General features: G+C 47.7%; 1 protein-coding gene across 5 annotated transcripts in view; it reads right to left on the bottom strand.

Annotated features, from left to right (window-relative positions):
* The window catches only part of CUL1 (cullin 1), an 89,675-nt gene extending 68,442 nt beyond the window's left edge, over nucleotides 1-21,233 (bottom strand). Inside the window, exon 1 of one of the 5 annotated variants that reach the window (XM_060415186.1) lies at nucleotides 21,088-21,233. The gene's annotated coding sequence lies outside the window, so the exon portion shown is untranslated. Of the gene's footprint in view, nucleotides 1-13,714; nucleotides 13,870-20,251; nucleotides 20,378-20,524; nucleotides 20,832-21,087 lie in introns of those variants that run through there. The other 4 variants (XM_042248974.2, XM_042248973.2, XM_027968908.2 and 1 more) reach the window with 4 other exon arrangements.
* Between the last annotated feature and the right edge of the window lie 451 nt (nucleotides 21,234-21,684).

The raw sequence follows: 21,684 nt of genomic DNA, 5'->3' as shown, positions 1-21,684 counted from the left end.
CACACACAGATGGGAAATGGGTTCTGCTTTTTCTCAATCACTTCAGAGTCAAGTTCCCAAGGCCTGAATCATAAGTGCTCAAACTGTCTTGTTTATGTCTTTACTCAAAGCTAGTAATTAAACATTTGGGCCATTTAAAGACTACGTTCAGTTAACATAAATTTACCCCTGTGCTAAGTCACTATAGTCGTGTCTGATTCTTTGTGACCCTATGGACTGTGGCCCACCAGGTTCCTCTGTCCATGGGATTCTCCAAGCAAGAATACTGTAGTTCGTTGTTATGCCCTCCCCTCCAGGGGATCTTCCCGACCCAGGGAGTGAACCCCCATCTCCTGTGACTCCTGCATTGCAGGCGGATTCTTCACCTACCACATGACCCATCAATTCCACTATTAGGGATCTAACCCCTGCTAAAAAAAAGATGTATGTCCATCCAAAGACCTGTACACGAATGTTCACAGCATACATTACATATAAAAGCCAAAAAGTAGAACAACCCAAATGCCCACCAGCAGGTGAACGGATAAGCAAGATATCCTTAGTCATACAAAAGAAAACACTTCGGCAATAAAAAATGAAGTACTGATACACGCCACAGCATGGATGAACCTCAAACACATGAGCCTAAGTGAAAACCAGGAGAAAAAGACCACATGTTACATGAGCCCATTTATCATGAGATGTACAGAATGGGTGAACTAGAGAGGCAGGAAGTGGGCTCCTGCGAGATCGGGGAGCCGGCGGGGGGGGGGGGGGGGGGGGGAAGCGGGGAGTGACAGGGGGCAGGCCTCACCCCAAAGGGATCCTCTGGGGTAAAGGAAATGTTCTAAAACTGGATTGTGGTGATGGCTGCACAACTCTAATTTTACTAAAAATTACTGAATTATACATTTAAAACAAGTGAATGATATGGTATGTGAATTATACCTCAATAAAACTGTTAAGGAAAAAAAGACAGCTTTAAAGCATGCTAGCTACAAATCGTTCTGGATCAAATTCAGGTCAGTCACAGCAAGGAATGGATCTTTACAAAATGACCAGGTTCTGGATATGCGGGAGCCTTAGCATGAAAAGCAGTGTTACTGGGTGTCCCACTGGAGAGCAAGCTTTAAGAACTGCCATCTAGTATGTTACCAACAGAGGGGCTCAAGTTCTCCCGCAACATAAAATATTTAAAAGACAGCCGAAGTACCAGAAGAGTTGTCACTGGGCAGAGACGTTTTACTGCCCCCGTGAAGATACAGGTAAAACTGCAATAGCAGTCTGGAGGGTCTGGAAGAAGTCACTCCAGACTACAATGCCCAAGAAGGCTCTACAAAGTCTGCACTTTGAATGCTTCTCAGGTGGTATCTGAGGGGTTTTGCCCTGGAAGAGGGGGAGGCAGAAAAGCAAAGGGCAGGAGGCTGAGTTTCGGGGGGCTCGGGCTAGAGCTTCGAAGAGAGGAGGGGGTGTCTATAGTAAGAGGATGCGAGGCCTTTATTCTGAGTGGGCAACAGAGTCCCACAAGGTTCCGGAGCAGGGATGTGATGTCAGAAACATTCGGCCGATAGCCCCGTGGACCTGGGATGAAAGGAGACCTCAGCGCGGTGAAATTAACTTAAAGACACACGGAGCACGTGGAGCGGAAGGGGCGGCGCCAGCGAGGAACACCGAGGGTAAGAGTCTCTCAGACTTGGGCTTTCAGATCTCCAAAAACGCACCTCTGGATTCCAGAATCCACAGACACTACATGACAAAAGTCAAAACGACTGAACTGTTGCTGGTGGAGGTGTTCACTCTGCAGGCAGTAATCGGCTATACCCGAAAACACCGCCGGTGCATTGACCAGTCCACCCAGCCATCTCACTTCTAGTAACCTATCCCCCAAGATAAAGTGGCCCCAAATGACAAGAAGTTGTAAACTCAAGCTCAGTCACCACAGAAGACTGGAAATCAACCTGAAGCCTGCCCAGAGAGGCTGGGAGCACTGAATGATGGCTGGTCCACACACAGAGCATCCTTGTTACCTCAGACTGAGCCTATCTCACTCCCCCAGTTACGAGCCTAGGCAGTGGACCACAGGGGTTCTGGGACCACCTCTGACTTTGCCATCAGGAAATCACAAATATTCTCCTTACTCCAGGGCAGTTATTGCCAGTATCATTTCTGCTCATCAATCAATTGGTGATGCCATCCAACCATCTCATCCTCTGTCATCCCCTTCTCCTCCTGCCTTCAATCTTTCTCAGCATCAGGGTCTTTTCCAGTGAGTCAGTTCTTCCCATCAGGTGGCCAAAGTATTGGAGTTTCAGCTTCAGCATCAGTCCTTCCAATGAATATTCAGGACTGATTTCCTTTAGGACTGACTGGGTGGATCTCCAAGCAGTCCAAGGAACTCTCAAGAGTCTTCTCCAACACTGCAGTTCAAAAGCATCAATTCTTTGTTGCTCAGCTTTCTTTACAAGGAGACAAATCCTTCCCAAGACTCCAAAACCAAGGAGCACGACTAGTCAGACTCACTTAGAAGGGGAACACTTGGTTCCTTCAACGCCAGTGCTAATTCAATTCTCAATTGAAGTTAAAGATCCGAATGCCAACTTCTCAGAGTTGCTCAATAAGACATCATAAGTAAACAGGCCTGCTACTATGGCCAGTATTTAGTAGGAACTCCCCAATTGATGGTGATCTTCCTTCCTTCTTAAAAAATAACCATAGTAGGAGGTGATCATTAAAAACCCATCTAACTCATCTGATCTTAGTCAGAAAAATAATTAAAACCAATGAAACGCAAGGACACTTTTGGTATGTTGAAAATTTTTCATGTAATATTTGCAAAGCCTTCCTTAAAAATAAAAGCAGAGCAAAACTATAAAGTTCCTAGAAGATCACATGGGAGAAACCCTAGATGAGCGTGGGTAAAGGTGTGGCCTTTTAGACACAACATCAAAGGCTAGGTCCACGAAAGAAATCACTGACCAGCTGCACTTCACTGAAATGAAAAACGCCTGCTCTGAGAAAGACAGTCAAGAGAATGAGAAGACAAGCCATAGGCTGGGAGAGAACACTGGCAACAGACACATCTGATAAACAACTGTTAACCAAGATATACAGAAAGTGCTTAGGATTCAGTAAGAAAACCATCTGATTAAAAAATGGGCCAAAGGCTTCAACAGAGGAGAAACACAGATGGTAAATAAGCATATGAGAAGCTGCTCTACATAATACCATCATCAGGAAAACGCAAATTAATGAGACACCTCTATACACCTACTGCATGCTCAGCCTCCTCAGTCGTGTCTGACTCTGTGACCCCACGGACTGCAGCCCGCCAGGGTCCTCTGCCCATGGGATTCTCTAGGCAAGAATGCTGGAGTGGGTGCCAGTCCCCTCTCCAGGGGGTCTTCCCGACCCAGGGATCCAACCCGAGTCCCTTATGTCTCCTGCCTTGCAGGCGTGTTCCTTTTCACTAGTGCCACATGGGATGCCCACACACCTATGAGAATGGCCGAAATTCAGAACAAGGACAAAAACCAAATGCTGGTGAGAGAGAAGAGCAACAGGAGCTCTCCGAGAGAAGAGCAACAGGAGCTCTCCTTCATTGCTGGTGGGAAAGCAATATGGTGTGGACACTTTAGAAGGCACCGTGGGCTTCTGACAAAACGAAACACGCTCTGACCGTACATTTCAACAATTAACTGTGCTGCTTTCTATTTACCTAAAGGAGTTGAAAACTAATGTCCACATGAAAACCCTCAAACAGATGTTTATAGTGCCTTTTTTCATAGCTGTCAAAACCTGGAAGCAAGCAAGATATCCCTCAGGGGGTCAGTGGATAAATAAACTGTGGTCCTTCCAGACCATGGAATATTATTTAGCACTAAAAAGAAATGAGCCATCAAGCCACGAGAAGACATGGAGGACTCTTAAAGGCACATGACTAAGTGAAAGAAGCCCTTCTGAGAAGGCTACATAGACTATACGTATTGTGTGACTCCAACTGTATGACGTTCTGGAAAAGGCAAAACTAAGGAGATGGTAAGAAGTTGCCCAGGTGGCTCAGTGGTAAAGAATCTGCCCAAACGCAGACGAGGTGGGTTCGATCCCTGGGTTGGGAAGATCCCCTGGAAAAGGAAATGGTAACACAGTATTTATGCCTGGGAAATCCCATGGAAAGAGGAGCCTGGTGGGCTGTGGTCCATGGGTTGGCAAAAATCAGACATGACTGAAGGACTAAAGCACACATCACAAGAAGTTGTCAGAAGTTGCCAGGAACTTAGTGGAGGGGCAGGGAGATAGACAGGCAAAGCACAGAGCATTTTTAGGGCAATGTAACTATTCTGTATGCTACTACAATGATGAATACATGTTATTATACACTTGTCCAAACTCATAAAACACACACTACCAAGAGTGAATCCTAATGTAAACTATGGACTTTGGGTGACTGTGTGTTAATGTCGATTTGCTTGTAACAAATATACCACTCTGGTGGGGGGTGCTGAAAATGGGGGAGTCTGTGTATGCGGGGGCAGGAGGGATACAGGAAATCTCTACACCTTCCTCTTAGTTTTGCTGGGAACCTACAACTGCTTAAAAAAAAAAAAAAAAGTTAAAAAAAATTTTTTTTAAATGAAAGTAGAGGCTCACTTTTGATCTTTAGGTTTTGCTCATAGAATGACTCGCATTTTATAACCTAGAAAACCTGAGTAAACAAAAAGCTAATGCTGAATATTAAATATTACATTTGCTCATTTTTCTTAATTAAAAATCAGTCTATTTTGCTAATTATTGCTATTTGAATAATGGATACGTTAATCAGTAGATTTTACATTTATACCTGTTACTGTAAAAATGGAAAATATATCAATAACTGAAGTTCTTTTTTGTAAACAAAATATCTCACCCAGAATCTTCAGATTTAATAAAAGTAATACGGATCCATGGGCTCTGCTCTAGCAGGGGTCTAATTCACAGCTGAATCCTCAGCACCAAACACAGTGCCCTGGCAGGGTGGAGGTGCTCCAGAAATACTGGGTGAATGGCGACTCCAGATATTTGTGGGACTCATCTAAATCGCTGATGATGCTTTAAAAAGCCTCCAAACCCACCCAGCCCTTCAGCATACAGAACTACAGAGAGGCACGCTGGAGCATGTTAATTACATGTCATTTCATTTTTCTACCAGCACAGTAACAGTACTGAGAAAAATGGGGTGAGGAGAGACACACCATTTACATTATGTATAAAATTTAAGAGAAATTACTCAAATAGGCAATTAAAACTATAAAACTGATGGGATGGGAAGTGAAGAACCGAGCTCAGGACCCACCATTCTGGGGTAGGATGTGAGCAAATGTATTTAAAGCTTCATGGGTTTGTTCTATGAGATCTCCTACTTTCTAAAAACTAGCAGAAGCTTTGAAGTTACTAGGCCCTGAAACTTACACTAAATAAGGGAATACAGCTACCGTGTCCTTGAGATCACTGCCCTTTTAATTCTACAAATAAAGAAATATGCTAATTCAACTCAGTCCCCAGAATACACACACATATTTTATAACTATGAGGAATTCTGGATGTCATTAAGTATGGAATTTTGTCCTATGAACATCATAGGAATTAAGATACAATTTTTACTTTTGGTACTTGAATAATTAATAGGTCTTTTTAAATTCAAAAAATCCACACAAAAGCACTCAAAGCCTTAGGTACTGTTAAAGTTAAAGCTAATTCTTAATCCGGGCAGCGTGTACACTCTTCCTACTCCAATGACTGTGTGACTTCCAGTGGACTGACACAAGCATGGCTGCTTTAGGAAACTCGAAGATGGCCATAACCACCTGTGATTCAACAGGCACCGCGCAGACTGCAGCCGGCGTGCTGCACTGTCACGGGGTCACAGAGAGGGACACGACTGAGCGACTGGACTGAACTGACGATACAGACTGCCTTGTTTGTCCACGTAAACTAGTTTTAACTGTTAAGGACCAAGTTTCAGCTCTCCGTTTCACAGGCATATTAATTCAGGGATCTAGCTTGCTGCTTGCATGTATTTCATTTTCAAGCATTTTCATTCACTTTAAAACAAGGGGAAAAATTATTACATTTGATTATGATTATCTATACCATGCATGTTTTTCATGCCCATTAATGTGTAGGCCATGAAACCAGCTTAGTCAATGGTAACTGGAACTTTTCAAAAAAGTGAAAAGAAAAGAGCTCATAGAACATAGCAAGTATTACTCAGAGCATCTTTAATTCAGTTATGTCTGTGTATGTATAGAGTTAACCTACGAAATGTATTTCTTACTAAACAAACAATTCAAAAGGCACACGGTGGCAAGACTCTCTGAGAGAGTCAGCACGAAAGTGCACGTGGGCGTCTGACGGGACGTTTCTGGCTCTGTAACCTACACTCTGTATGAGCTTGGGCAGACTCCTTAACTTATAATGCCCATAATGACCTGCAGTGATTACACTACCTATCTCACAAGGCTGTTGTGAGGCACAGATGAGTTATGCAAAGAAACTGTTAAGGGTACTAGACACAGCAAGCACTTGCTACTTTCACGTTAACACTTCAGCTTCAACACTGGAAAAGACCCTGATGCTGGGAAAGATTGAGGGCAGGAGAAGGGGGTGACAGATGATGAGATGGTCAGATGGCATCGACTCAATGGACTTGAGTCCCACAAACTCTGGGAGATAGTGAAGGACAGGGAAGCCTGGCGTGCTGCAGTCTGTAGGATCACAAAGAGCTGGACATGACTTAGTGACTGAACAACAAAGGTTATCAGATGTCTTTGAAACCCCTAACACAGTATTTAAATAAAACAACAAAAAACTCAGGGGGAAATATCAAACTTAGAGTGCTTTTTTTTTAAGTCAAAATGAAGTGATGTTGCCGGCAAATTGCACAATACTCTCAGACAACAAAACACCAGGGGTACCTCCCCAAATTCCCACCAAAGCGGACCCATTGTCAGAAGACAGGGAGCCTCGTGTTCTGACGGACCCGGGGATCCAACCACAGGCAGCTGCTCAAAGTTCAGCTTTTCTTTGAAATCTCATTCATTCTTAAAATTCAGCTGGTTCTTTGATTCCACCACCAAATGCACTTAAAAAAACAAAAAGCTTTAAAAATACCAGCTGGCAAAGTGTTTCTGACCCAAGCTGGTGAGTGAGCTGCTGCTGGGAGGGATCCACTGAGTCTGCACCCTGGCCACTCCCTGCCATCCTGCTGCCACCGAATCGTCGGGACCCGGGCCAACACAGGCAGAAACACACAGCAGGTCGCCTTCACTGCTGAGACGACCAGGATGCTGGCAGCACGGAGGACAGCTGCAGCCACCGAGGGTGAAGTCCAGATGCCCTCGGCTGGGGAGGCAGCGCAGGACGTCACGACCAGACAACACAGGTCTCTCCTCCTTGGTAAAGGATGCTACCACGCAGATGGTCACTTTCGTCTCCATGGAATGTTTCAACGCTCAGGTCTCACAATCCTGTTCCACTAACGGCCACATTTCCCCACGTGGCGCACGGTTTGCCCTGTACTTGGCCAGTGCCAGGCCCTGAAATACCATCTGCTGAGTCAGCAGATTTTGAAAGCTACCACGTCACTAAGTGAAGGAGATCATTCAGCTAATCTGGGTGTTTCAAACCTGTTCATTCCTTTTCTTTCCCCTACTCCAAACACATTAACCTTAAGTTCAAAACTCATGACCAGCAGCTCCCTCTAGCTAAGTGAATTTTCAAGACATTCCCCACTTCATTACAAATTGGTTCAAAAAGAATACACAGTCCCGACTCTACACGCGATCTGATTTGGAGCTTTCACATTTGATTTGTTCTGAATACAGCTCACGCATTCCTTCACCTTCCTGAGGTCCGAGAGATCCGCTGGCGCCGTCTTTCAGGTGCCTGGACAGCGCTCTGGCCACACAGGGTGGTAAAGAGCCTGAGGCACCCACTGCTCCGAGGGGTCTGCACCCCACCCCACTCCGTGCACATGTGCAATCAATCAAAGCCGCCAGTCCTGTTCAACTCTATGTGACCCCATGGAGTGTAGCCCACCAGGCTCCTCTGTCCATGGGATTCTGTGGGCAAGAATACTGGAGTGGGTTGCCATGCCCTCTTCCAGGGGATCTTCCCAACCTAGGGATCCAACATGGGTCTCCGGCACTGCAGAAAGATTCTTTACTGTCTGAGCCTGACTTGATGATAATGTGTCCTGTTGAAAATGTCCTTTCCAGCTATGACAACATCAAGTAGCCAGAGATTTATAAATACCCGGCAAAGGATAAGAAGAGATACATAACCCACTAAAGTGCTGTGTTTAAACCTGGGCTTTGCACCTATCAAGGACAAACAGATTAAATTCAGTCTCTCAATTATCTGAGTAAGTCTTCTGGTTTCCTGAACACATGCCATTTGATAACCTTCAATAAAGGCTTTTTCCTTTTTTTGGTGGCAGGAGGGGATTTTAAAAAACTCCTGCTCCCCAATCCAACTGAAAGCAATCCAGCCATGCCTATAACAAAGGTAAAACCTGTAACAGCTTCACCTAGGAAAACGATCCTGAAACTGACTGAAGCTTCTGCCATGTCTCACTTGTGTTTGTTTTCAGATGAACTGATGCTAGTCATATGTTTAAGTTGCGAAAACTTGTAGTGAATTTCCTTCATAATCTACACTAACTTGTTTTTATGGTCACTGTAGAAGTACTGGCTTTTTTGGGGGTTACTGTTTCAGGGACAGAAGAGACAAAAGCAGCTCCTTTCACTTCTACAGTAAAGAATATCCTACATATTGAGATCAGTATTGATCTCTACTACCTGTGATGGGGGCGGTACTATTCTCTCTACAGTCAAGCTCAAGTTTAACAGGGGAAACCTCAGAGAAATGTCTGTCAAAATTTATGATTTCACATAATTTACTGCGGTGTTGGAGAAGACTCTGAGAGTCTCCTAGACTGCACGGAGATCCAACCAGTCAATCCTAAAGGAAATCAGTCCTGAATATTCATTGGAAGGACTGATGTTGAAGCTGAAGCTCCAATACTTTGGCCACCTAATGCGAAGAACTGACCCACTGGAAAAGACCCTGATGCTGGGAAAGTTTGAAGGCGGGGGAGAAGGGGACGACAGAGGATGAGATGGTTGGATGAGCTCACCAACGTAATAACATGAGTCTGAGTGAACTCTGGGAGTTGGTGATGGACAGGGAGGCCTGGCGTGCTGCAGTTCAAGAGGTCACAAAGAGTCTGAAACGACTGAGCCATGGTGTATTTTCTCAAGCAAAGTTTTCAAGCCTGTGCTTCAAATAGCTTATTTTTAACACCATCAAATCATGTTCCTAGTTGAAAATAAAGTATCTTTTTAAAAGAACATCAAAATCACAAAGTACAGGTTTCCTCCAGTTTACCAAGTACTCACACATATAAGAAAGGGAACTTTAGAAGACATGAGCCTCACAAAATGATACAAAAACTTTGCAAACATATCAACTTACTGCAAAGTACAAATGCAAAGACCTATGAAGTAAGAAGCACATTTTAGGACTGCTTTTTTCAGATCACACACCCTTAGTCTCTACCAGACTGTTACTAGTTAGATTCACTGCTCCCAAGGAGTCATCTGAATGTGCTTTAAACTATTTTAACCTATGAAGGGAATCCACTGTCCTAGTTAGACACACACTCACTCACCTATAAATCTACCATAAAAAGCAACATGGATGTTTCACCTTACACCACATCCATACTTTCAGTTTGTTGATTATAACCTGTGAATTCTTTAATCACAGACATTTCCCACAAGTCACCCTATCAAAAGGACATTTCTCATTTGTAATTTATTATAGATTAAATCTCAAAATTAACGGAACTTCCCCAAATTGGTTTGCCCTACTGAAATCGCATTGTTTCACGGGTAGCAGGTGTGAAGAACCAGGACAAGACGAAGAGCCAGCCCCCACATCAGCCACTGCAGACCAGCACCGGGCACACGCCTGACTTTGGGAATTTTCTGAGCTTCAGGGCGTGAGACGGACTAGTGGAGAAGGGCTGGCGAGGATGCAGTGCAGAGCCTACTCCAACCGGTCACGGTGTCGCCAACCTCTGCTGGGGACAGACCCTGTAGTCGGGGAGTCAAGACAAATCCTGAACACGGGGCAAGGGGAGCTGGGGACAGACCCAAACAAGGCAGAGCTGAGGACAGAGTATGTCGAAGGAAGAACTAATAAGACTCGGCAATCACTTCATGTAGAACATTCTCAGAGACAACACTGTATACTGAGAAGCTGAATGTGGCCTGGGGAGGCTGTGAGGGTGGGGAGGGCCACAGGGAGACCCTGCAGGCTGGGCTCAGCCAGGAGGCAACCAGCTACCCTCGAGAAAGGTCAGAACTGCTCCAGCCAGAACATACCTGAAAAACCCCACAGCAAAGCGAACCAGACCAGAGAAGCCAGCCAAAGAGCCATCTCCTCAAAGACAATCTAACGAGCGAAGACCAAGACGCTTCAAGAAAAAAACGATGTGATCCTGGTCCAGAAGCTTGGAGAACACTGAATGTTACAGCCCTTCCGAAAGGGGCCCAAAGCGCTCGGAAAAACACACCTGGCTCAGCTTCCCACTCTCACCCTGGAAACCACCGAGCGAGAAACTCAAAGGAACCCGTTTAAATATCAGGGGAGCTGACCCAGGAGAAGTCAAGTCTGTGTTTCAATGGACTGGCGTGCTTTGAAAACTCCAGCAGTTTATAAACTTTAAAAAGTTCTGAAACATCTTTGTAGTTAATGTTACAAAGCAGCATTTTCCAGGTTTAAAAAGGACTTTCAACGTATGTCACCTCCAAGAAAATGTGAACAACACGAGCTGAGATTCTGCTGTTGTTCCTCAGTGGTGAGGACAGATTAATGCTGGTACATGTGCTTAAAAAAATTTTTTTAGACACTTCCTATAATAGCACTTTGGGTTTATATTTAGACAAGGAATAAAGTGAGGCAGAAACCATTTCTAGACAAGTACACATCTAACTCTGGACTTGGGAGGATCCTGCTCTCCACGTTCCCCACCCTGCTCCCGAGAACTTATAGTGTTTTAAGATGCTCAACGCTCTGCCTGAGAGCAAAGAGGCAAACACAGCGTTTACTCCACACCTGGCCTCCCCTCCATGGCAATGAATGTCATTTCTCATGTTTGATTCTAAAATCGGTATGTCTCTACAAAGCAAAACGTATTCTGTGCCATGGTAGTAGGGTTTTCTTCCCTCAGATGCTATTATTAAATCAAGGATACAAAGGTCCGTACAGTCAAGGCTATGGTCTTCCCAGTGGTATTGTGAGAGCTGGACCGTGAAGATGGCAGAACGCCATAAGAATTGAGCCTCTGAACTGTGGTGCTGCAGAAGACTCCTGAAAGTCCCCTGGACAGCAAGGAGATGAAACCAGGCAATCTTAAGGGAGATGAACCCTGAATATTCACTGGAAGGGCTGATGCTGAAGCTGAAGCGCCAGTACTTTGGTCATCTGATGCAAACAGCTGACTCATTGGAAAAGTCCCTGATGCTGGGAAAGATTGAGGGCAGAAGGAGAAGAGGGCGTCAGAGGATGAGATGGCTGGACAACATCATCGATGCAATGAACATGAACTTTGGCAAACTCTGGGAGATGGTGAGGGACAGGGAGGCCTGGCATGCTGCAATCCGTGGGGTCACAAAGAGTTGGACTCAACTGGGCTACTGAATACCACCACCACCACCACCACCTTATATATGTACACAGACCCTGTAAGATATATATTTCCTATAAAACAGATGTCTCTCTATAAGGCCAGCGATGTTTATTAGCATATTAAAAGCCCCTCAGTATCCAACCTAGCATTTCCTAAATGCATTTACTCACAGATCTTCTCTTCTCTAGGCTTTCCAGGGGGCACTAGCGGTAAAGAACCTGCCTGCCAATGTAGGAGACTCAGGTTCGATCCCTGGGTCGGGAAGACCCCCTGGAGGAGGGCATGGCAACCCACTCCAGTATTCTTGCCTGGAGAATCCCATGGACAGAGGAGCCTGATGGGCTACCATCCATGGGGTTGCAAAAGAGTTGGACACGACTGAAGTGCACAGACACCTCACTTCCATTCCAATATCTTACATGTCACAGAACATAGATGGGCAAACACTGCTCTAAAATAAACGGCAGAAAATGCAGGGAGTGGTAAAGCTGACTTGCTTTATTATAAAAACAGGGACTGAACAATGCTTCAGAGTATCAAGCATGACAGGCTTCACCATAAATGTCCGGTTAAATTGCAGACGTTCACGAACACAACACAGGCGCCTGCCCGGGACAGAGGCACCGACACACAGGACACTTGCCAAGGGACCACACTGAGGAGTGACTCCTGCGAAACTGCGCCCCAGGCCACGCCATCTCCAGCATTCTGGGTCCCCTGTGGGGAGGCAGTCCTCACCCTCTGGTTTCGGGGGCCTCTATCTGATATAAGTAAAGTGAGTTGCTCAGTCGTGTCTGACTCTTTGCGACCGGGACTGTAGCCCGCCAGGCTCCTCTGCCCATGGGATTCTCCAGGCAAGAATACTGGAGTGGGTACCTGTTCCTTTACCCCGAGGATCTTCCCGACCCAGGGATCAAACCTGGGTCTCCTGCATTGCAGACAAGATTCTTTACCCTCTGAACCATGACCGACTAGCAAAACCATTCCTGCACTGAGTGGCCAAGGCTACCTTTACCTTGGGAAGAAAGACTTATGTCCATAATGAGGTGTCTACCAGCAAGAAGCAGAAAGCTGGGTCGGGGGGGCAGGGGTAGGGAGCGGTGAGCAGTTTCAAAGCTGCTAGAGGGGTTCAGCCCCAGTCTCTGGCACATTCTACGTGTGGGGAATGGTGGTTATTATCGTACCACAAGATGATCCGCTAAGACCGGAGTGGAGCACTCAGAAGAAACCAATCTCTGGCTTTTCCTTCCCCACCCTCCCCCAAACCGAAGCCTGCCAGTTCCCAAAGTGTGGGAGAGCGCCCCCAGCCCTTACGTCTGGGAGGCCACTTGGGGCTGAACTGTGTGCGTTCCCCAGTTTCTCAGCCTCATCCCCACTTCAAACCTTTCCCTCCAGTCCGTCTAGAGCAGGCCTCCCTGCCTCCTGCAGGAGGGCCTCCAGGCTCTCTGGCCTCTCCCCCATGTCCCGACTTTCTGATGCTTCCTCGGCACGCTTAACTATGTTAGCTACTCAGGGACTCGTTTCTGTGCACCTGTTCTCTCAGATGGCCAACAGCATTCCTAGTTGTGTCATTCAGAATACATTTCTTAATCGCTAATAACGTTTTAATATTCCAAGCCATGGCATGAAGTGTGTCAAGAGAATTTGTGTTTTCTAATCTGTAGCAAATGCACCTTCTTAGGCATGATGACAGTGGCTTTCAACACCCATCTACTACGGCTAGGAGGTGTGAAGTCCACAAAAAAAAGGATAGGAAGGTCACAGCATTGCTAAGAAAAGGAAACTTCCACACTGAAGACAATTCGTTAGTACATAATCCAGTTACAACTCAACAAAATTCCAAAACATAAATGGATTTCACGGATTAAAACAGTTTCACAGAGGGCATGGAGTATGAGGGGATCCAGAGAAGCTGAAGGATGAAGATGGGAGGATGGGAAGATGAGCCCTGCAGGGAGAACCAACAGTCAGATATCGCACCCTTAACCCTTCACGTCAACACACCTGCAAAGGGACCTGCCGCAAGTAAAGCAGAAACCCAGGTGATCCAGCACTGAGCTGAGGGAGCAGAAACATCTTGCTCAAAGCAGGCACAATGCTTCTACTGTCTTTTGTCTTCATAAACTAATCCACTGCATTATAAATACATGTGCACTGTAGAAAACTGGAGGAAAAAAACACAAGCCAAAAGAATAAACTAAAAATAACCCATAATTCCACTACTCAGAGATAATCACTATAAACATTTTGGCTTATTAAAAAAAGTACATACACACTAAAAAAAGAAAATTTTAGACATTACATATATTGTTCTATAGCATGTTTTGGTCTCACTGAAGACAGAATTACAGAAATGCAAAGATTTATCTACAAATGCTGAGATCATAACCCTTAACAGCAAAACGTGAAAACAAACGTTCAATAGGAAGGCATTAAATAGTGTACCCCTGGCAGAATATTAACCCATCATTTTTTATTTTCTTAGACTGAATCCCTAAAAGTAGATTAGCTATTTATATTTCAAAGTGCATACATATCCACACAGACACACATATTTACATGGTTCTTGCAGAAAAATTATTCTTTTTCAGTCGACGACTGGATGGACTCATTTCTTCATATCCTCACCAGAAGTGGCTTATTTTTCAATCTATTCCAAAATTTAAAACAAACAGTATCTCACTGATTTGCTTTCCCATGAGTACTACTAGTAAAGCTGAATTTTTATTTCTTAACCCTTCTTTAAAAAAATTACCAGTTTGCTCATTTCCCCCCATAGTGGCAAAGGAGGTGGAAGGGGTATCTTTATCTTAGTTCTATAAGTCCTCCTTTTTCAGTAAAGAAAGCAAATTTACCATCATTTGCTTTTTAATTTTGTTTGTGGCATTTTTACATACAGAAGTTTAATTATTCTCAAGTACTCAATGGAGACTTTTCCTTCACAGTTCCTGCTTTTGGGGTTATATGCTGAGAGGACTGCTCCATCCTGAGATCAACTGCATTATTTTTTGGTCCTTAAAAATCTGGGTTGGGGGGGACACTAAAAGCACACAAGTTCTCTATCCTAAAATCACAATCATTTTATTACTTTAAATATTTTCACCAGTACACATACACTCTCTAAGCACACATTTCATACAATCTGTTTTTCAAAGTATTTTCTGCCATAGGCCTTTTTAAAAAAAATCATAGCTTACTAGATTTGAACAGTCTTAAATGGTCTTATAAGGCCAGTGAGTTACATCTCACCCCACTTCACAACAGTCCCAAAGTCCAAAGCTGTTCACCTTGTCCCGCAAGTGTCCAATCACTCTCCTTTAACGTCCCCCAGTTACTAAAAGACTAAGAATACGCTCATTCTTGGCAGGCAACCCAGTTCTGCATAATGAATTCTGTCCTAATTATCAATGGGAAGATACCAATCTTGAGAGCACGTCTACCTTGCTTCCTTCTTCTCTTCCACCTTCATATAAATCAGAGCACCTGGGTAAAAGCTGGAGCCCTGGAGTCACCGTCTCATTTTAACTCAGGCCTGGCCACCCAAGAATTGATGCTTTTGAACTGTGGTGTTGGAGAAGACTCTTGAGAGTCCCTTGGAATGCAAGGAGATCCAACCAGTCCATCCTAAAGGAGATCAGTCCTGAATACTCATTGGAAGGACTGATGATGAAATTGAAACTCCAGTACTTTGGCCACCTGACGCGAAGAACTGACTCATTTGAAGAGACCCCAATGCTGGGAAAGATTAGAAGGCAGGAGGAGAAGGGGATGACAGAGGATGAGATGGCTGGATGGCATCACCGACTCAACGGACATGAGTATGAGTAAACTCCGGGAGTTGGTGATGGACAGGGAGGCCAGGTGTGCTGCAGTCCATAGGGCTGCAAAGAGTCGGACATAACTGAGCAACTGAACTGAACTGAACTGGCCACCGAGTAGGCCTGACCTTAACCACCCAAAGCCTCATCTTCTTCCCCAAGAGACTATCAGGGGATTAAACAACAGCAGCTCTAACCCAAGGGGCTTGGTCTAGATGTGAAAGTGTTAGTCGTTCAGTCATTTCCATCTCTGCAACCCCGTGGACTGTAGCCCATGGCTCCTCGGTCCATGGGATTCTCCAGGCAAGAAGACTGGAGTGGGCTGCCGTTTCCTTCTCCAGGGGATCTTCCCGACCCAGGGATGGAAGCCGGGTCTCCTGCATGGCAGGCGGATTCTTTACTGCCTGAGCCACCAGGGAAGCCCCTAGATGTGAAGCAGGGAGGAAGTTCAGAAACAAAGTGCGAGTTTCTGGAGCTAACTCATGCACCTGCACACAGGGCCACGTGCCTGTCACAAGGTCCCATGCCTACAAGAGGTCTGTCCAGTGGGAGAAAGAAACCACAAGTCTAGGCCAAGGTCAAATACTCCGACAGTGATCCGGCGGGGCCTCAGGGACCCCAGGAAAGGCTCCCCTCTAGATTGTGCATCAGGATCTGAGTGGAGCCTTTCCAGAGCAGGAGCTTGCTGGGGGACGGGAAGGGGACGCTGTACTGGAGGCCGAAAGAGAGCCAGAGGGCAGCAGGGCCACTTCTGGGAAGGGGGCTGCCACGAAGCGGGAGAAAGCAAAGATTCCACTCACGTGACCCAAGGGTCCCAGAAGGGGGCTGCCACGACGCGGGAGAAAGCAAAGATTCCACTCACGTGATCCAAGGGTCCCGGAAGAGGGCTGCCACGACGCGGGAGAAAGCAAAGATTCCGTTCACGTGATCCAAGGGTCCCGGAAGGGGGCCGCCACGACGCGGGAGAAAGCAAAGATTCCGCTCACGTGATCCAAGGGTCCCGGAAGGGGGCCGCCACGACGCGGGAGAAAGCAAAGATTCCGCTCACGTGATCCAAGGGTCCCAAGGACCAAGCCTGGGGGTCACAACTCTGCTTTCAAACACGAAGAAAGGTACGCTTCATGGGGCGGTCCAAATGTTGTGAACATTAAAAGCTATGGCATTCCCATGGAATCCACACACTTTGAACGCCTGAAGAAAACTGAAGTCAACTGAAAACCATCTCACTTTATAAACACAGAAGAGGTTTTCCACCTCTAGATCCAACGACATCCTACATCTCAAGCAACACGTTATATACTCAAGCGGAAAGAAATAAAGCAGACGTCTTTTCTAGAAGCTATATTCTTGTGCATAAAAAATTTTAAAGCCATCAAACATCACAAAAATCCTGTTTATAGTGTGCATTATTACATGGACAGATTACAAAGCTTAAAATCCTTAGTAATAAACTTAAGGTTTTATTTAAGTTTATTCCTCATTTCACATTCGTGTCTCAATTTGGGAGGCAAATGAAAGAAAACAGTTTGTTGAGAAAACTACCCAATAGCACCCCACCAAAACAAACACACACACACACATAAAAACAAGATAAACTTCAAATGGGTCCTTAAAAACATTACATTCTTTCCTCCAGGTATAACTAAAAGCTCAAAATTCATTCTGAGTCTGGACAGTTTATTCCAGACTCAACTGCTGAGGCCCATGGCCTTGGAACCTATGGAGGGCTGAAAAAGCAAAAAATAAAACACAAACACACTCCTTTAATTTTTGGCACCCTGATTTTCAACTTGAAGGAGAGCAGGTAACCACTCTTCAATCTAAAGCCCGTTCGTTTGCATTTTCCTTGCAGAAAGAAAGGCATTCTATGCTTGCTGGGCAAACGGAGTGAACTTCTGATCAAAAGGCACTCAGGGACCCAAGAAAGGTCTCTCTTGTGAGAAAGGTCACTGGGCCTCCTGGACCCAGAGTCATAGCTCTCTTAACAGGAAGGAGTCTCAACCAGCCAAAGGATTTCACCTCAAAGCTAAGGTGGCAACATTCAACCTGAGGCAAAGACCTCAGTCTTGTTAAAACACACACACACATACAAATTTTAAACATCTGTACTTAAAACCAGTTTTGAGGAAAAAGAAGGAAATTAAAGTTTCACAAGTTGCTTTCTTGGCACCCTCCTGATCTTTCAGAGCTGAAGAAAGCCTGAGCATTTTTCCGTCCAGCTCCATGTTAGTTCCCAGGGATGCGGTAGGAACAATTTATTAAAAAAGCTTGCACTCTTAACCAATGTAAGTGAGGTGACTGCTTCTGTAGCCAAAATCTGAGGTGGTCAGACACTGGGTATAAATCAGAATTATTCCAGATTTCTTCATTCAAAAAGCAAATGAAGTACCCCTGACCAAGTTCTATGCTCCTCTGGGGATGCAAAAAATAAAGAATATGTCCTGCCTTCAAGGAATTCAGTCTGTAAAGTATGGGAAGTAAGGCTGCATTGACAACCCAGACTAAGCTAATTATCTCTAGAGGATAATAATCAGTAAGAGACAAAGGAGTCAACATATCCGTAATATATGTATATTAGAGCTATGAGTCGACAGAGCTGTAACATCTAAGCAAACTGCAGGATATTACCAGGTATCACCAGGCTATTAGTTACCCATGTGGTAGGTGCACTGTAGGAAAGGGGGGCCTGCCTCCAAGGACATGGATCAGTGGCCCTAAGAGATGCTGCTGTTGTCACTGAGTCGCGTCCAACTCTTTGCAACCCCATGGACTGCAGCATGCCAGGCTTCCCTGTCCTTCACTATCTCCCAGAGTTTGCTCAAATTCATGTCCACTGAATTGGTGATGAGAGGATAGTATGAACTGGTAAAAACCCCTAATACTACAGCTAAAGGTTTTTTCCCCTTTTGTTAAGTTTTTAAAAGATGATTCCAATGACAAAAAAAAAGTTGAATATTTTTAGAGTATTTCAGCCAACCCTCTAGAGCTTAAAGAGCACTCTCTCTACAAACCTCCAAAAATGGGCATAATAGAGTTAAAGCAAGCCAGTCTCCTGCATGCTGTATGCATGCCTCAGAATTTGAAATGCGTTGCAACTATTTCGACTTACCAGGGAAAGCAACAGACTTTTAAGTAAAAATTTTCTCAATACCCAAGGACCCTTTTAGATCAAGAGAACGTTAGGTCCAAATTTTTTAGATTAAAAAAAAAATTTTTTTTTTAAATTCTGCTTCTTAAACAATGCCCCCTATTTTTTCTACACAATCCATAAACGCTGCAGGATTTCAGAAAACCAGGTAAAACAGGGTGGCCACAAAATGAAGCGTTAAACTTACACCTGGCCATGCTTTTGCAGACTGCTAAAGCTATGCTGAGGTCTAGAAGCTGGGGGTTCAAGTAAAAGTGAATTTCAGTCCCTTCTGTCACTCCGATGAGTGCATTTCCAAAACTACGTGACCCCTGACTCCACTAACTTGGACTGTTTTAATGCCACTGCGCGAAGAGCAATTACACAGAGCAAATAAACACTTAACTGCAATTCCTCATTTGCACCCTCACCACTAACTCCAGCTGCGAACTGTGAGCAACGACAGTGATCCAATCCGAAAAGAGGATCCTATTTTTGGCAGAGAGCTCGCTAAAGGGAGAAAACCCTCAACTTTGGAGGATTAGGCTCAAGGAACGTTCACCATGCGTTTCTGCCCGGAACCACCAGCACTAGGCATACAGCACACGGGGGGCCAGAAGGGCGCGCGGGGCGACCCCTGCACGCGGCCGGCCGGCGCCCGGGTTACCTGCGGGGTCAGCGCGCGCTCCCGCCGGGTGCAGGGCCGGGGGCGCGCCGAGGCGGCGGCGCAGGCCCGGCCCGACTCGCGGGCGCTCGGCGGCCGCCGCGGAGGGGGGCGGGGGGGGCGCTCCGTCCGCTTCGGCCGCCGCACTCGCATCCCTGCGCGCCGCCCCGGGCCCGCTCCCCGAGGAGAACCGGGCAAAGGGGCGACTGTTACCCAATAATAGCGCCCTGCACAGTCGCAACAATGCGGGCGGGGAAACCCGGGAGCCGCGGGGCAGGGAACCGGAAAGCAGAGAGAGCCCGGCTCCGCGGCTCCTCCGGCGCGCAAGCCCAGTACTTTACTTGAGAGCACGAGTCGGGGGCAAGCGACGCTCGGGGGAGCGGTGGGTCCCCAGGGGGGCCGAGGGAAAGAGGGCGCGGGCTCGGGCACCCCTTGGTTGAGGTGGGGTGGTGGTCGCCGCCTGGAGAGAGGTGAGGCGCGCGCGCCCGACTGCCCCGGGGGCCGCTCGCCAGCCCGGCTCCGCGGCCCGAGGCGGGTCGCGCTGGGAAAGGGGCGGACGCCACCAGGCCGCCGCCTCGGGCGCGATGAATCGGGCCTTTTTTTTTTTTTTTCCCCAGTGCGTAGTCCGGGCCTGGGCCGCCCCGAGCCCGCGTCCGGGGCCGCGGCCCGCCAGGCCCGAGCCGGCCGGGGTGACTCAGGGCCGGACCCCGCGCGCGCGCGCGCGCGCTCCCCTCCCGCCCCCGGCGCCCTCTGCCCACGAGTGCCCCGGCCCCCGCCGCCATTCCGCCCGGTCGCGGCTCGGCGCCTCGGGCCTCTCGCCCGGCGCCTGAGCTCGGCCGCCGCGGCCCCAGTCACTGCGACACCGCGGCTCCGGGTCGGGCCTGCGCCGCCGCCGCCGCCTCCCCTCAGCCCCGGCGCCGCCGACAACTCACCCGCATTTCCCGGCTGCCTAAATGGCTCCGGCGACGTCTCCACCTGGTCGCTGGGCCCGGCCCCGGTTAAATCCCCGTCCCGCCAAGGTCTCGCCGCGTCCCTCAGCCGCCGGGGCTGCCCCGCCTGGAGCTGCGTGCGACACGGCTCCCGCCTCCTCCTCCTCCTCCTCCTCCCGGCCCGCCCGCCGGCCCTCCTCCCGCCGCCGCCGCCTGCACCACGCAACCTCCGCCCTCTCTCCTTCCCTTCGCCGCTCCCCGCCCTCCCGGCCTCACCGGCTCCGGCTCCCGCGGTGGAGAAGCTGGGGGGGGAGGGCCGGAACGCTCCGCCATCGGCGTCCGGGGCGGGGGAGCCGGGAAACCGTCGCCGCCATCTCCCCACCAGCCCCGCGGAGCGGGAGGGGCCCGAAAGCCCCCGCCCGCCGTGCCGCGGCCCCGAGTTCTCCCCACCCCGCCCGCCGCCCCGCGCCGCCGAGGCCCCGCTCGCGGGGCTGCTCTCTACCTGAAAGCCCCCGCGGGCCCCTGGCCATGGACGCCGCACCCTCCCCGGACGGGCGCACCGGATCCTCCTCCAGGTTTTACTGCCTCCCTGGCCTTGGGGGCCGCCTCTGAGGACCCGGCTTCCCGCCACTTTGGGCCGAACGAGGAGGGGGCGGGGGTGGTCACCTTCCTAGGTCGGGGCCCCAGCCTGAGGAGAAACCGGCCCGAAACACCCCGGAGCAGAGGGTCTTACACGCCGCCCTCCCCCGCTCCTGCGCGCACACACACTGAACCGACACGGATCACAACTACACCCGCTGGATCTACCTTCCCGGCGGGAGGATAACCAAAAGCCATACCCCGACCGGCTGATAAAAGTCAGAGATGGGCGAGTGGCCCTGAAAGGCAGGCGCAGCAGACTCCAGAGAAACGTGCCGTCCATTCTCTGAACCCCAGGACACCTGCGGCCTCGTGGATCGGCACCTCAAAGTCCCAGCTCCTCGGCGTCTCTCTGTCTCTCTCTCTCTCTAAAATTGGTTCGGAGATCAAACCAAATTAGCTTACCTCTTCAAACTCTCTAACCCACTCTTTTTTGAACAGAGGTCGACAAAGACACTTTACCATTAATCTCTGTAAAGATTAAGTGAAGAATGAAATTGAAGATCTTACATATATGGATGGGATGAGTGAGGTATGACTATTGAATAGGACTGTTTTCACCAGTGCTGCGGAGTCGTTCGTCTCATTCATCTGAAATTAACTCACAAGTGGTTACCTGAAATACAAATTTGGGCAGCGCAAATGGCCACCTGGCTTCCTGTGGGGACACAGGTGAGAAAGCTTGGACTTGAAGGGGCTTCTTCTCTAATCCCATGGTCCATGAACAGTTCAGCATGGAAAGATTTCAGGTTATCTGGGCCAAAGACTTGATGACTGTAACTTCCTGTTTTGCTCCA

Source organism: Ovis aries, chromosome 4 (assembly GCF_016772045.2).
Source record: "Ovis aries strain OAR_USU_Benz2616 breed Rambouillet chromosome 4, ARS-UI_Ramb_v3.0, whole genome shotgun sequence".
Lineage (NCBI taxonomy): Eukaryota > Metazoa > Chordata > Mammalia > Artiodactyla > Bovidae > Ovis > Ovis aries.
This window is presented reverse-complemented; position numbering and strand designations above follow the sequence as displayed.